Genomic DNA, 14092 nt, shown 5'->3' with positions numbered 1-14092 from the left:
GTCCCCTTCTCCTCCAAGAACAATGAGAGCCGAGAAACAGAGAGATGCATTAAGCATTACATATCTTTCCCTCCATTCCACCATCACAGAATGTTCCATTATGCAAGTGTTTAACTGCTAAATTAATTTAACACCACTCAACGAACAAGTTAGATCATGACTGGTGTGGGGTAAAGGACTCAACAGTAAAGGTGACTGGTGTTTTTAGCCTAAGTCTGTAGTATATCAAAGAAAAGACAATCAAAAGATTTAAGTGCAATTTTAATACTCCACTTAAAGACTAAACACACACATGTACTTCTTATCCCTTCCAAAACCATCTTAAATGTAAATGTCAGTAAAGTTTTAATTTTAAGGCAAAAAACTACAGAGCCGAGCGCCGGGAAAGGAAGCAGCAGTAAAATCCTGAAAGCCAGAAGCAGGATGACAGGTGTCAACTACCACAGCAGACCCAGGAAAACTGAAGCCTAACCCAGAAGGCAGAAAAGCAATCTGTCTTGCACTATATCCTCAAAAGGCTCAAGCGGTGGCAGCAGGTACTGGTGGAAGTAGGAATGACAATGAGATTTAAAAGAAAGGTAGACGCAGCCAGAAACACACAGCTCCCAAGATCCCCATTAGAGGACTAGAAATTTATTCTCTGGAGAGTGTAAAACAGAGTTTTGGGCTGGAGACATAGAGTTTAGGAGAGAGGGTAGCATATCAGAAAAGAGTGATGAAGTGAATGTACTAAATGTTGAGCTCTCCCAGCCTTCTTCCTCCCATTCAGCTCCCTTCCTACTAGCAGCCAGGCCTATTCTCTGGGAAATAGAGCAACCCAAGAGAATAGACCTAATGACACTGTCACTCAAAGCAATAGCCTCGTCAGTTCAAGAAGAAACTCCATCAAGCATACTGAGCTTCCAAACTGCTTTCCTGGTTGGGCACTCTGAACCAAGCAGGCGAAGATCACCACACACCTAATGAAAGCTTCTAAAGGTCATAAAAGACCAAAACAAAGAGAATACATGCAATGTGGAGGAAACAAGTAGGCAGGAAAATGAAAACTTAAAGGAAAAAGTTTTCAATAATCTCAGAGGAGAAAAAAATCAGAACCATAAAACAAGGACGGTGTGCTATAAAGAAAAAAGGGGGGATTAGAGAGTTTTTGAAAATTAAAACTAACAGATTAAAAATTTATCAAAAAGAATCTAAAATTGAGAAATCTCGGGGCACTTGGCTGGCTCAGTTGGAAGACCACGTGACTCTTAATCTTGGGGTCCTAAGTTTGAGCCCCCTGTTAGGCAGAGATAAATAAATAAAACTTCTAAAAGAAGATTTAAAATTGAGAAATCTCATAGGAAGTAGAAAAAAAAGACAAAGATGAAAAATATGAGACGAGGCTAAATCAGTACAAGAGGTTCTAGATCCAAAGAGGAGAAAAAAAAAAACCAAAGCAGAGAAAAATCAAACAAAAACTTATTTTTTTCTTTTCAAATTTTTATTTAAATTCTAGTTAGTTAATATATAGTGCAATGTTGGTTTCAGGAGTAGAAATGAGTGATTCATCATTTACATACAACACCCAGTGCTCTCACAAGTGCCCTCCTTAATGCCCATCCCCCACCCACCTCCCTCCTTCACCCCTCAGTTTGTTCTCTATCATTAAGAATCTCTTATAGTTTCCCTCTCTTCCCCCATCACATATGTTCATCTGTTTTGTTTCTTAAATTCCACATATGAGTGAAATCATACAGTATTTGTCTTTCTCTGACTGACTTATTTCGCTTAGCATAATATACTCTAGCTCCATCCACGTCTTTGCAAATGGCAAGATTTCATTCTTTTTGATGGCTGAGTAATACTGCATTGTGTATATATACCACCTCTTCTTTATCCATTCATCAGTCGAAGGACATCTGGACTCTCTCCATAGTTTGGACACAAAAACTTTTTAAAATTTACCAGAACTGATGGACATGGGCTTCCAGACCGAAAGGACCCCCTGAATGCCTGGCACAATGGATGAAAGTAGCTCTCAAGGTACAACACAGTATTTAAGAATACTAGAGACAAGAAGCTCCTAAAAACTTCCGAGAGTAAGAGACAGAGAGCTAGAGAAAGTAGGCTGCATTTGAAGAATCAGACACCAAAACTGGCTTCATGCTTCCTAAAAGCAAAACAGTTGGAACTTAGAAGGCAATGGAGTAAATGCCTTCAAAATTCTAAAGGAAAATGTTTCTAGACAAAAGTCTAAGTAACACAAAAGAGTCTTCAATGTACAAAGTCTCAAAAAGGTGGGGGGGGGGTGCTTAACTTCCCATGCATTCTTCCTCAGAAAGATACTGAAGGCTGTGTTCTAGGAAAACGAGGCAATAAACCAAGAGAGAAAACTGAATCAAGGAAAGGGGCTTCAATTAAAAACCCTGGGAAAGGAAACCCCCAGGATGACAACTGAACAGCAGACCTTGGGAGCAATCTTCTAGAATGGGTCAAAAGGCCAGGAAAGACCCCTTCCCACCCTGAATGATATCAATAAAATACCTGATGTATCTGAATATATCAAAAAAACTATGAGGTTGTATTAGTTAAGAGCCTGAGGATGAATTAGTGCTATTAGCAATTTATGATATGTACATACAAATTAAGCAAACAAAAAATAATTACTTTTTAAAATTTATTTTAATTCCAGTAGAGTTAACATACAGTGTAGTATGTTTCAGGAGTACAATATAGTGATTCAACACTTCCATACATGATCCCATGCTCATCACAAGTGCAGTCCTTAATCCCCATCACTATTTTACCCATCTCCCCGCCCCCAAAATAATTATTAACTTCAGGGAAAATAAAGTACTATTCAGGCAAGGACAAGAAACCACAGAATACCAAATATCTCAGCTGTGAACAGTATTTATTACTTTCAATTACTGTAAATGCTGAATGTTGATCTAACCACATAATGGATACAACTATATCAGAAAAGTGAAGAGACAGGAAGCAGGAGTATAGGCAACTGTGGGAGGGAGGTAAAAGACAAATCCTTACACCCCACAGCGGTGAAGTCAATTTTTTTTCAACAGTGAAAACTGAAAAATCAAGAAGTAGCACATTATAAAATGTTCTTTAGCTACAAGGATAATAACAAAACAGTAAAAGAAACAGCTAAAGGAGCTAAGAAGCAGGCAAGTAAACAGGAGACTACTGTGTTTAGTAATAAGCCTGTAAGATTTATTTGACTCTAACCTATATGCGTGTATAATTTTGATATAAAAACTAAATTGAAAGTTAAAAAAGATAAAATGTGATTACAAAATGTGTCACAAAAAAGGAATCTCACTATGCTCAGGGGAAACTAACCTAATGGGGGGGTTACTCAAACTCCCCTTAAGAGAGACTGCCTAAACTAAGATGGGGGGCTAAGAGGGAAAGAGCATTCCAGGGAGAGGACAGGAAGAGGGGGCCTCCAGACCAGAGAGGGTGATGCACTCTAGGCCCTGGCCCTGAAACACATTTCCCATTGGAAACAACAAGTCACGAGAGTCCACTCCTTCCCCCAAATCTTTGTCTCCCTCACTACATCTTGCTCATCCTTCAAGGCCAAGCTAAGTTTCATCTTCTCAGAAGCTTCCTATCTGGAACCAGGTGAGCTCTTCCATCTTAAAATGATGTCTTTAATCTACAATCTCATTCTCTGTACTAATATAATTAGTATTATATCAAGACCATAATACATTCTCTTGAATCACTCAATTGGCAAAAATATAGAGAAGAAAATAAAAACCACCAATGTGATCTTTCAGCTACCCTTCTAGACTTTTGAGCAAATACAAATAATTGAATAACCTTTTCACTAACTGCATAGTGGAATTTTCCTTCATTAAATAACCTCTTTTAGTATCACTGCAGTACCTGAAAGACAGTCTTAATTTTTTAAAGTAATTGTTGAAATCCTTTTAAAAACAATTACAGATTCTCACTTTAATATTTCACTGAAATGAGAAATTAAAATGGCATTTGGATTACATTAAACCTGATACATGAAAAGATATTTTAACCTTCCAAATAATAGCAGATGCTAATATAATAAGCCAATGATTACCTTTCCTGCCCCCCATAAACTTTCTCCCCTTCTACTCAGCTGATTTTTGGCCACCGCTGAAAGGTGGCAAGCTGGCTGTGAAACTCACAAGATCATATAACTCTGATCACCTCACTTAGCCACCTAAAATGAAACTGGGCCAACATGTCAAAGATAATTAATGCTGTCTACCCTCACATACATGACCGAGGAGAACTGATTTTAAGCACAGTTTAAAATACTACATCTGAAAACGCAATTCAGCTACACAAGGACAAACTGCTGGAAAGACTCTAGTATCAACCATCAATCATGTATAAGATCCTCAACTGCAGATTACCCTCAAATCAAACTTCTTATTCTGTTTCAAGAGTTACATGAGAGTTCCAAAACTTGTGAAAATGTAACTACTAAAAGCAGTGAATGAGAATACTAGAACTCAAAGAGCCAGCTTCTTAAAAAAAAAAGCTACAGAACTTTTAAAATTACTATTTTCTCACTTTTACAAGGACTTTATTAAAACATCTAATCAGGGGCACCTGGCTGGCCCAGTTGTGGAGTGTGTGACTCTGGATCTTGGGGTTGTGAGTTCCAGTCGCACATTAGGTATAGAGGTTACTTAAAAATAAAATCTTTAAAAAACAAACAAACAAACAAAAAACCCCATCTAACCAGTAATAGTCCAGCTCCTGTTATGAAGTAATAAAATTATGTGACAGTGGGTGATGATTTTGTGAACCTAAAACTGCTCTAAAAAAATAAAGTTTATTGGGATGCCTGGGTGGTCAGTTAAACGTCCCACTCTTGATTTCGGATTGGGTTGTAAATCTCAGGGTCGTGGGATCGAGCCCCATTGTCAGGCTCCGTGCTGGGCGTGGAGCCTGCTTGGGATTCTCTCTCTCTCCCTCCCTCTGCCCCACCCCCTCTAAAAAAAAAGTGTATTTGAAAAAGTTGTAATTATTACTTTTCCTGATTTTTAAAAGCATTATTCATTTTTTGCTATGATATATGTTTGAAGCTGACAAGAAGGGAAAGACTTAAAACTAGTACTGAAAAATGACAAAATGGTATTCTGTACTCAGTGACCCATTTTTTTGAAAATATACTATTAAGGAGACATTTTCTATATTTTTGAATAATACATAATTTCTTTTATCTTTTAGCATAAACTCACCACACACTATACTTAATGACATCACTTTTAAAAATAATTACTCATCATGAAAGAAGTTTGCTAAATCATCAAGAGAATGCCATCTCTTCGAATCAAAGCCACCAGCTTCTACATACAAAAACAACTATAAAGCTGGAAGGAGTCAAAGTGATATAGTCCAACTACTACATTTTACAAAAGAGAAAATAAGGCTAGAAGGAGGTTAAAATTCTCACCCACAGTCACATAACCTCTTACGTCATGACAGAAGCTGGACTATTACTGATTAGATGTTTTAATAAAGTCCTTTTACCTTCTCCTGAATCAGTCTCTACTTAATGTCCAAAGTGAACCTTCCAGATACTGAAGTCTACATTACAAGCCTCAAAAACTGCTTATTGGGACACCTGGCTGGCTCAGTTGGTAGAGCATGCAACTCTTGATCTCGGGGTTATGAGTTCGAGCCCCATGCTGGGTACAGAGATTACTGTAAAAAAAACAAAACAAAACAACAACCCTGCTTATTAACGTAAAGTTATATGAAAAGTTTGGATGCTATAAAATAAAACTCCTAAAACGAGAGCTTCAAAATACTACGAACACCACATTCCTGATTCCCTAGTCCATAAAATCTCATTTAAATTTCACAAAGGCAAAATAACTTAAAAATAATTTAATAACAAAGAAAATCGCAAAATAAGCATAGAATTCTACAGAGAAAGGATTGTGAGGTTAAAGGGACTTGGGTTTTACCTATAGTGCTTTCAATTTTTATAGCACTGTATTTCATTGTTAATCAGACCTTAATGTCTGAGGTGACTGAGCAATAAATATATGGGTGTTATTTTATACTATTCTTGAAACTTGTAAGTTGAAACTATTTCCAAGTAAGTTTGTTACAGGAATTTTTTAAAAAGCAAAACATGATTATTAACAGAAACTTTGGGAAAAAAGAGAAATCACTCCTACCGTTTTTCTTAACAACCTATTATAAATGTATCAAACAACCCCACTAAAGAAGGTGAGGGGAAAGGTGCTGACCTAAGTACCTAAGCAACTCTGGAAACGAGTAGTCTGTAAGTCTAAAAGCAAAAGAAACTGTATGTGCTCTGTCCTCTAGTTGATAAAAGTGTTTCTCACAGAGGTGTAGGTTAACAATTCTGACATCACTGCACACATATGTTAGAATTGAAGAATTAAGTAAATGGATGGTGGGTGGTGGGAGCAAGGTTTCTCACTGCTGAAGTGGGAGTTTCCTGAAAGGCCAGGGCAGGAAGCTACAGTGATCCATGTAATAATTGGTTAGAGTTGGTTAGTTTCATATAGATACAGGTGATTACATATAGAAATACTTAGAGATAATGTATACACAATCTATTTCTTTACTCTGTTAACTTAGAAGGCCTAGAAGCAATGGCCCCCTAGTAGCAATGTGCACAAATCTTGGTTTCTAGTATCACCGTCCAATAAAAGGAGCCAGGCTCCTTGGAGAAATAGCTGATTCCAGGATGGCGCAGGAAATATTCACAATGAGCCTCATGCCAGAAAGGAAGGAAGTGCTTCAAAAAACCCAAAATGATGGAATTATGTCAGAGGGACACAAGTGCCAACTGAAAGAGTTCCAATGGCCAAAACTGCAAATATCTGAGCCACAAAATAAATTAGTACTGGATTATAACCCAAAGAATAAAATAAATGAGTCAGTCCTGATATCACCGAATAAATAAATTAATAGGATTAGACAACTATCCTGTGCAGAAAAATTCTGAGTAATTTATGTAAATACCCTGCCCTCCACAAGGTGGAGCATAACTCTTCAATACTTAAGCGCATATTGTACATAGATAGTGACTTCCTTCCAAAAGGCAGAGTATGAAAAGCCGGGGGGGGGATAATTTTACAACAGAGAAACCTCATAAATACTACTTCAACCAGGTGATCAAGGTCAACATCAACAGTGTTAAGTCACATTGGTTGTACGCATTCTTGGTATGATGTGATGGAAATGGCACTTTACCTCCGTGGTCTTCCTCACTAAACCCACAACCCCAGTTTGATCATGAAAAAAGATTCAGACAAATCCAATCAACTATATGAGCAGATGGATGTTAGGTAAACCTATTGTAATCAGTTCACAATATATGTGAATCAAACCACGATGCTGTAAACCTTAAACTTATTCAGTGATGTATGTTAAAATTCTTTCTCAATAAAACTGCAAAAAAAAAAAAAATCCCATTTGAGGGACAGTCTACAAACACCTGACCAAAACTCCTCAAAACTGTCAAGGTCATCAAAAACAAGGAAAATCACAGCCAAGAGGACCCTAAGGACCCTAAGGTAACATGACAACCAAATGTAATGTGGTAACCTGTATGGGACTGTGGAACACAAAAAAGGACATTAGATTAAAAAACAAAATTCTGAATAAAGTATGGAGTTTAGTTAATAATTATGTATCAGTACGGTTTATTAATGTCATAAATGTATCACGCTAATGTAAGATGTTAATAGTGAAAACTGGATCTGGGGTACATGGAAACTACATTTTCTCAATGTTTCTGAAATTTTTAAAGTGTTACAAAAATTAGTTATTTTAAAATATTTTTTTAAAAACTTGTTTTAAAAAAAGCAAAGGGAAAAAAATTACTAAAGCCTGAAGAATGCACACCAATTTGAGCGCTTATACCTCTGAGAAGAGACTGGAAGGGAAGGGAAATCAAGCTTTCCTTTACAAGTGTACTGTCTGACTTGAGGATATGAAGAATATCTGTGTACTAATGCCTAACAAGAAATGTTTAATTTTAAATGCCACATTTAAGCACTGAATAATAAAATCAAACTTAAACAGAAGTCACTCCCTAAACCCATGTATTTCTATTTATAAACTATCCAATTTCCAGAAAAACCTCCAAATCACATTCAAGCATCTCATTAACTAGTAACTGATATTAGTGCGATATGTGAATTTAAACGAAAAAATGTCAATATTCAATTGCTAAGGGGCATAAAAAACATACATGTGAAACAAACTGCTTTTATCAGTAAGAAAATATTTCACCGGAAACATTCTTAAATTTGATCAGTATTTAGACCCAGTATGTACAACTTTTAATATAATAAATTGTGTTATTCAGGAAAAAAAAATGAGTCATCCTAATTTTAACAGCAGGAAGTGCTAAATGATGTCTATTAACACTCACTTTATTACTACACTTGGTGAAGGCAAAATAACACATCCTGCACATCTATCTAGACACAACCACTAGGATCAATTACAACTGGAGTATATAAAGCTCAACAAATTCAATGTATGGTATTTACCAACTGCCTATATTGGCAAAAATGATTTGAGAACAAAGATAAGACCATCAAGCTTATTATCAGCATCAATCTCTAATTAAATTGTTAGGAGCTGCTTTATCTAAATGGGCACCATCCACTACTACGAGAATATGTTCCACTAAACATCTGTACTTCTTATTATTTATTTATTTGAGCAAGAGAGAGCGAGAGAGAGCACAAGAGGGGGGGAGGGGCAGAGGGAGAGGAAGAAACGGGCTCTCCACTGATCAGGGAGCCCAACAAAGGGCTCGATCCCAGGACCCCGGCATCAGGACCTGAGCTGAAGGCAGACGCTTAACCGACTGAGCCACCCAGGGACCCCAAAAACAGCTGTACTTGTTCAAAGACAACATAAAAGTAAATTATTAAGAAACCAAAGTAATTATTTTAAAGCCCTAAAAACAGATAAATCAGAAGATGGCACTTGAACCTCTTCAAGCCTTTCCTTTTTTTTTTATTAGTAAGAATACAAAGTCACTCTCACAGAAGGATTTATTTTACAATATAATTTTATGTAAAGTAATGGGATACAATTGGTGTCTAGCATAAAGTAATTTGAAGTTACAGGCAGGCAAACCCGGGGGTGGTGTCAGTTGAGATGATGCCAGGATTTCCTCAACTGGGCCTTAGTCCCTCAGTGCAAAGAGAGAATGATAAAACCAATTAAATCTCCCCAACAAGTGGTCACCAGTAGGAACAGGCAAAAAAATTAAGAATGAATCAGCAAGTATCCATCACTGCTACAAAAAAACAGTCACTGCTTACCAAGAGGGAGTCAAATAAGAATCACAGTTGTAGATCTACAGCTCCTGACACAAATCCTGTTTCCATATTCATAACAGATTACAAAAGGGCTCTCATGATTTATTTCTCACATGATACTAACTGCTTACAACATCTTTTAGAGTTACACACAAAAATATTTATGGATGTAATAACATGATTTCTAAGGTTTGCTTCAAAATAATGGTGGGGAGTATAAATGAAACAACATTACCCATTTGTTGATTATTGTTGAAGCTGAGTGATGAGTGCGTTAGATTTATTATACATTTTAGTGTATGTTTGGAATTTTCATAGTAAAAAGTTGAAAATGTAAATATTACTAAGAAATGACTACTCCTACAACTCAACAAAAAGCAAAGAACACAATTCGAAAGTGGGTAAAGGACTTGAACATGCATTTCTCCAAAGAAGATTTACAGATGCCAAAACGCACATAAAAAAATTCTCAATACCACTAATCATTAGGGAAATGTAAATCAAAACTACAGTAAGATACAACTTCATGCCCATTAGGATGGCTTTATCAAAAAATAACAAGTGTTGATGAAGATGTTAAAAATTGGAACTCTTCAAAAAAAATTGGAACTCTTATGCACTGCTGGTAGGAATGTAAAATGGTGTAGGTACTATGGAAAAATATTTTTTTAATCAAAAAATTTAAAAAAGCATTACCATATGAACCAGCAATTTTACTTCTGAGTATATACCCAAAAGATTTGAAAGCTGGGACTCAAAAGATAGTTGTACACCCATATTCACAGCAGCGTTATTCATACTGGTCAAAAGGCAGAAGCACCCCAAATGGGCATCTTTGGATGAACGGATAAACAAAATATGCTATATGCATACAGTACTATTCAGCCTTAAAATGGGAGGAAATTCTGACTGTACAACATGGATAAACCTGGAGGATATGAAGCTAAATGAAATAAGCCAGCCACAAAAGGACAAATACTATATAATTCCACTAACATGAGGTATTAGAGTAATCAAATTCATAGAAAATAGAATGATGTTTGTGGGGGTCAGGAAAGGGGAAAGAAAGGAGTTATTGTTCAATGGGTATGGAGTTTCAGCTGAAGAAGATGAAAAAGTTCTGTAAATGGATGGTGGTGATGGTTGCCCAACAATGTGAATGTATTTAATGCCACTGAACTGTACACTTAAAAATGGTCAAAATGGTAAATTATATGTATTTTTTTACTACAATTTTTTAAAGTTTTTAAAAAAACAATTCTACCCATCTCAGTATTTTTGGAAAAGTTTTCTTTGATCATTGCACATATGGGCCACAAATACAGCAAAATAACCTTAAAATCTTGACATAACATTCTAAGGTGCATTCCAAGATATAATTACAAGTTTTCAAACTAAAAAAATAAAACCACACGGGCACTTTCTGCCCCTTCCTCCAGGATCGTGACTTCATCTAACACTTCAGCATAAATATGGTTTGGCTTGGCAGAGATGAAATTCTTTCCCTGATCTATCAAAACCTTCCTTCATAATCCTGAGAGAATTTATCCAAATAGGCATCATTCTCAAAGCAGCTCTACAATGTCATCAGACTGCATTACAAGCCTATTAGTGATGCTTACCAGTGGGCAACTTCTTCAGCAGGCAGTAAGTCTAAAACTAAACATTTTCAGTCTATTTTTAAGCCTATATGGTAGTGTCATTGCTGCCTCCTTAGATTAGATTCAAATCAAAAGAGCCGAAAACATTTCAGGAAGTATTTGGCAAAATTCATAAAACAGGCAAAGATACAGTCCAGTGAGGCAAAGAGGGCTTGGAATGGATGAACAGGAACACCTGCAGAGGGAGCGCCATGTTACAAATTTCACAACACTGGGCCTCCCTACACCTTTCTGAAACAATGCTTCTGAATGTTTGGATATACAATCTCAGCTTCAAAATGCAAAAAGGGAAAAAAAAATAAACACATGGGGAACCTATGAGCCCAGGCTTTCTGTGCAGTCTGTCATAACGCTAAATTCAAGTTGTGCACATTGTGCACTCCCAATAAAAAACCCATAAAGGCAAACTTGTGTTTGTCTTTAGTAATGAATCATACAGTCTTCCACTGCGTTTACTTTACTAGAGGAGAACCAGCTCTATTTGACCAACCAGATCAAAGAGAAGTCAGAACTGCCTTTTGTGACAACCAAGAGTATCATGCTCCTATCAAGTTGCCTGGACAATTCACCGATATTCTATAATGCAAAAGCCTTTTAAATATGTATACTCTCTGACCAAGCGTTTCCACATCTGAAAATTTATACTAAGCAAAAGAGATGAAGATGTATGTAAATGAAACTTCAGTGAATAAAAAAAATTATGAACATACTTAGTGACCAACAGTAGGCAACTGACTTGAACTATGGTACAACCAGTTACATGCTATGCAGACATGAAAATATTAAACTACCCTACATAGCTATACTGTGTGCCTCTGTACACACATGTAAACAAATACATGTACATGCAAATTTGTGAATGCACATGTGTCTGAGAACATGATACACATGGGCACAGTGTGTGTGTAAACAAACACATGTGCACATATGCACCAAATGTGTACAAGTATAATCAGTGGCCCATGGAATGGTACACGTGTACAAAGATGTGTCTGTATATATGTATGGGTACAAGAGAAAAATACATATGCACATATACATCTGCCAAATGCACATGCCTATATTTAGAATGTGAGCCTGTGGTTTTAAGTAGGTGAGTGTGTATTTATCCTTGTAATCACTACTTAGAGGCTGTGACCTTAAGTTAATGAGCCTCTTGGAGTCTTGACTTTGTCATCTATACAATAATACCAAACCCTGCCTCACGGGGGTTTTATGAGGATTAGTGAAATTATGGATGTAAAGCACTTACTACTGTGATTGGCATGTAGTAAATGCTCAGTCAATATTAGCTTTCCTTATCTGTAAACATGTGTATACTGATTTATACTTACATATATTTACATACCTATAAGTCCACAAAGATACACATCAAAATATTAACTTTGGTTACCTATGGGTGATAGATTTTTATTGTGGGTTTTTTTGGGGGGGGCTGGCTTTCATATTTTGCAATTTTTCTAGGAAGATTCTTTTTTTTCATGGTTTTTGGAGGTTATTTCTGAAACAATGATTTTTAAAAAATAAAATAAAGATGAGGCCTCTCCCCGACAGCTCAATTCTGCATCTTTAAAGCTATTAACTACTACACCAAGCAATGCATAGTTCTGATACTCCACCAAATTTTTTGTATTCCAGCAATATGTCAGCATTACCTAATAGCTCAAGAAGATGGCAGTACAAAGAAAAGCCACAGCTTTTTGCTTGTTTGCCTTATCCAAAGCAGGATGAAAAGAATGAATTAGATCACACTGTGGGGTACATGTGATTTTTGAACACTGTGGAGACAGTTAAGTGACACTTGTCATTTGTATTTTATTAAAGCAGGGAGGAACCCAGAGCCTTGCCCAAGGTCATACAAAAAAGCATGTGCCAGACCCCAGGCTGTGAGAGATCTGAGGACTAGACTGCACTGCCACAGTTTGGGCGTGTTTATGAAACCAAGAAGCTAAATTCTTAACCAGTCATTTCAGAAGTCCGGCTGGAGGAGGGAGGAAATTACAACACAGCCCTGATGACAGCAAAACAAACTGGTAACTGGCTGCACTGGGTTAATCTAGATGTTTTAATCATACTGGTTTTCCTTATTTCTAAAACACAAAACTGTAGCTCGTCAATGATAGGACGCTTAATATCATAAAAGCACGACTGACATTTGTATGCAAATTATATCAAAAACATCTGAAACGACAAAACGCAAGCAGTTACTGCGGTTTCAATCAACACCAGTTCCTACCTGGCTTAATTCCCACAATTATGATATGTTAGGTTAAATACCACTAAAAACCCTGCAGACTGTCTCTGAATTTCCGAGGGGAGCCCAGCTACAGAGCCAGGCGAGTAAAACAAGCAGCTCTTTTCCCTAGGGCCTCAATTTATAAATTATAACCGGGATAATACTCCAATCAACCCCTATACATTTCCTCCCCAGCCATGCTATTAAATCTCCTTAAACGTCATTTCCAAGCTTTTAAAACACACACTCAGGCCCACGCCCTGCAGCCTTCCATGAAGCTCGACATTTTGGGGCATCGCCCCAATTAAACATCACCTTTCCCAAACCTACTGCAAACTGCGGACTTGCCTCTCGTCTCATTTTTTGACTTTTGTCTTAAAACCAGAGGCGAGGGTGATGGGTTTCGACAAACAGACTAGGCTCTGAAACCCCGAGCAATCGCATCTCGTCGCGGGGAGCTGTCGGCCGCAGTAGCAGCGATTTTAATCTTTTCTCTCCACCTCGTTTCCTTTCCCATCTCACGCTTGCTTTTTTTTTTTTTTTTCCTTCTTTCCAATGACATCTAACCAAAAGAGGAACAAGGAAAACTGAACGCCCCTGGGTCGCTGTCTCCCGAGGGTCGCGGGTTCTGCCTCGGGGACCCGCCCGCCGCGGGAACTGCGGGAAACGCTGCGGGGCAGAGGTTTTCCACCGCCCGAGTGCCGCCCCAGGTCGCGGAGGGATGGGCCGGGCTCGCGGCGGCCTCGAATCCGAGCGCGGGGCCCGCCCGGCCCTCTAAGGCCGGGCGCGGCCTGCCAAGCCGCGGCGTCGCGTCGGCCACAGGCTGGGGCCAGAGACGCCTGAAGCGGCCGGCCGGCGGGGCAGGGTCCGGGACC

General features: G+C 37.8%; 1 protein-coding gene across 1 annotated transcript in view; it reads right to left on the bottom strand.

Annotated features, from left to right (window-relative positions):
- NDFIP1 (Nedd4 family interacting protein 1) overlaps positions 1 to 14092 on the bottom strand; it is a 52432-nt gene that overhangs the window by 38034 nt on the left and 306 nt on the right. The gene's annotated exons all lie outside the window — the stretch shown is intronic.

The sequence above is a fragment of the Eumetopias jubatus genome, unplaced genomic scaffold (genome assembly GCF_037043125.1).
Source record: "Eumetopias jubatus isolate StellerSeaLion01/CBP00866 unplaced genomic scaffold, mEumJub1_p1.0 scaffold_5, whole genome shotgun sequence".
NCBI lineage: Eukaryota > Metazoa > Chordata > Mammalia > Carnivora > Otariidae > Eumetopias > Eumetopias jubatus.
This window is presented reverse-complemented; position numbering and strand designations above follow the sequence as displayed.